The sequence below is a fragment of the Silurus meridionalis genome, chromosome 14, assembly GCF_014805685.1.
Source record: "Silurus meridionalis isolate SWU-2019-XX chromosome 14, ASM1480568v1, whole genome shotgun sequence".
Lineage (NCBI taxonomy): Eukaryota > Metazoa > Chordata > Actinopteri > Siluriformes > Siluridae > Silurus > Silurus meridionalis.
Genome location: NC_060897.1, coordinates 5,621,756 through 5,625,318, shown reverse-complemented (window position 1 = coordinate 5,625,318; position 3,563 = coordinate 5,621,756). Strand labels below are relative to the sequence as shown.

Here is a 3,563-nt window from a genome sequence, read left to right as displayed (position 1 = left end):
TAAAATTTGCTGTAAAGTAGGCTCCGACCATCTCCCTATAGTAAACATTTCAGGTGACACACCGGCACGCACATCTTTTCACAACATAACGGCCTGGTATCAACTTAAAGCAGAACCAGGAGCAAAAATTGGGAGTATCGCACTCTCTATGAAAAAATCAACAATGGATTAGATCCTAAAATCTGTTATTTAACCAAGAATTTAGAACCCGCAATATATAGGTGTACACACACTGAAACAATCAACACTACGCATATGAGTTATACGAATATAAATTTGATATAACTTCATATGTACCTCATAACAATCAACCTGAAGCCTTTGTCTGGACTAGCCGGAGAGAAGGCATGTATTATGGGAAAATGTGTCAATGACCCAGATAATTACACCGGGCCACAGAATTGCTCATGGATAATGAAACATTGTTTTAATTTAACCACTTGTGGATATAGCAAACCAAAGGAATGTCCAAAACTATATCCTATTCCTCCTGGTGGACTGATTAAAGGAATATTAACAAGACATTATTTCATGATGTGAATCTAGTGATGACACATGTATCATACAATATTTCCAACATCCTATCTGCTTATATCAATCACTGTGATTACAATGATAAGACCTATGCATGGCTACAGTCACGAATCGATGATTTAATTTATGACTACAAAACAGACTTGCCGTGCAAATCTCACCTGCATCGCTCAAAACGAGACCTACTCGGAAACATAGCAGGTCTCTTCGCTCAGTTAATTCCATTGCTAACAACTACAAAATTACCAAACAATCACAATTCTCAACATGGTTTGCGAACCAGGTGGCCACTGGTTTTCAACATATCACAAATAGCAATGAAAATATCATAAAAGCGGTTCGATCCGAAGCGCAGGCGCTTCTTGCGATCAGCCACACATTATTCAATCAAACCCGTACCATTGAACGTGACTTAGCCTGTAGGACATATGCACAAGATCTATTCACTGCTGCTAGACAAGAAATCCTAGATCTTAGCCTGTACAAAACGCCTAGACATGTTTTGAATGACCTCATAGACATCTTAGATCTACATAGGTGGTATGAATCAGGAAAATGAAAATGTAAGATATTCTGAGTTACTATCCACCATAATGATGTTTACAGGAAATGAATGTAATGGATGTATTGGATTTTCGTCAGTTTTCCTTTGATACACCCAGATCAGGTTTTCCAAATTCCACTACCATACGCTCGATTGGCGTGGTAGTGAAGGATCAGGTAATTAAATGGGATCACCTCACTGGATACATGACACAAAAGGGTACTGAGACCTTGTTTACCAGTCGCACATGTTGCCATGAAACACACAATTATGTTATCTGTACATGTAACACTTTGCAACCTTTCTCTCCCAACAACACCAAACTTATTAATGTTCAGTCACTGCATGGTTATTCTGATGTTGTCCAGGTGTCTCACACACAGTGGTGCGTTGTCAGTGAAATGAATTCCTTTACCTACGGAGGACTGACCTGCTCTGCTAATCACTCGTTCTGTTTGGAAGTGACAGAGGACCTTTCAATGGGCCAAGTCAACATTTTAGGAAGAATGCCATTGGACACAGAGACCTCACCATGGTGGGATGACACTTTCTATGAGCAAGGCACCCAAGCTGTGGTTGACGCGATGGACCTGACACAAAGACTGATCCTGCAAACTGAATACCACCTAAACCAAGCACAGGTTGAAACCAACCTGGCACGACAGACGGCACAACTTTTATCCAGTTCATCCACTCGGTCAGCACAGTACACCTACACCTGGTGGGACTGGATGTTCCGGGGATGTGCCATTGGCAGTGCCCTGATCTTCACCTTCACCATGCTCCAGTGCTGTTACTTCAGACACCTCATACGATCTACACAAGAATCCACACACGCCGCCCTTGCCCTCAGCCCACTGCAGATACCCGTGTTCCAAAGACTCTAAAAAATAAATAAATAAATAAATAAATTGCTTTGTCTGACCCCGCAGGTACCCTATTCAAATTCGCCCACGGGGCCAAGTGGGGAAACTGTAAGACTTTTGCTTGATCCTGACCAAAAGGTCGGCCCCGAGAACACAGCATGGATGCCCGAGAGGGGTGTGGGCCAGGATGTGGGCCCTAACACGTTTTCCTCCAGGACTCACGGCAGGGGACTAACGACCCCGCAACCCCCCTTTCGAGAACCAGAACATTTCCTGGAATACAGTAGGCTCCCCGGAGAGCTACCCTTGGTCTTGACCACCACATCTCCATACAAATGGTGGATCTGCAGACAAGTGTCTGACCCCTCTTCCCCTCCTTTTCCTGTTACATCCTCAACACAGAACATTCTACAGCACACCGGATGATTATGTGTAAGAAAGGTCATATCACATGTAAATAACGACAGAAAATGTTCATGTTTCATTTCTTTACAAAGGTTTATCGCGACTGGTACACAGGTCCCATTCCCACAGCAATAGAACAAATAATAAAAAAAGGTTTTAATAAAGTTAAAGAAAACATAACTCTATACAAGGCGTGCCCACTACAGATGTATACAGGCGAGGTGCCTCCCACAGGTCTGTAAGAACCAATCAATGCAAACTTCCATGACTAAATAATGTTTACATAATGCTTACTCTATCTGGGTATTTAAGGAGAACTGACCAACAATTCAGGGAATCTGTAAACAGATATCCCGCACGATTACTGTGTGTAGTCTCGTACCAGGTATGAAAGGTTTTATATTTCCTGTTTAAATGTAAATACTATTGGTTTGTATTTATGTTTTATTTTAATTGAACTATAAATTGGCTTTGAATTGTGATTTTCTTACCTGGTTAATAAATTGTTATGTTTGATTTTATTCTGTGTTGCTCGGTAAATGTTGACACTGCAAGTAATAACGTTGCATCCGCAGTTACCGTAAGGACTGGAAATCAGGCTAGGATCGGCCTAAATCCCAGTTAGATAGTAAATATCAACTGAGGATTTTAGAGATACGACTAGCACTTGGCGTTAGTTTAAGTGTACTTAGAAGCGTGGAGGCTAACAATATGTATTTCCGTTTAGAGTAACATTTCTAATCACTCTAAATAGGGTCAGCCTCAACCTCTGATTATTTCAATATTATTCTATTCATTATCTGTGGTTAGAAATAATTATTGTAATAATTAAGTGTCACCTCTAAGGGGACTAAATAAAGTATGTTTAAAGTTGAGCTTGCAGAGAGCGGCCGCAAGCATATAGTCCAACCTCTGGCAGCGACCAATACTGATTCGCTTATGACCGTTGACCAGTATGTTAATTATAGGGCCCATACTAGGATCTTGTGCGACTGTGTGAACCGAATGAACGAGTGTAATGCCAGAGCTTAATCAGAATAACTAGACAAACATCCATCAAAATTATACTATTAGTAAAATAACAACCTATGCAAATATTTATTGTTTTATCTAAATGGAGTCAGATAAAGGTCAATAACAAAATGAAGTAATACATTAATCCAAATCTTATTATCTAATGTGAAAGGAAAGATTAGAATGCGCGAGAATCCTTC

The 3,563-nt window shown here is 40.6% G+C and overlaps 1 pseudogene; it reads left to right on the top strand.

The window, feature by feature from the left end:
* Positions 1–513: 513 nt before the first annotated feature.
* Positions 514–2,344, top strand: LOC124397052 (annotated as a pseudogene).
* Positions 2,345–3,563: the final 1,219 nt, after the last annotated feature.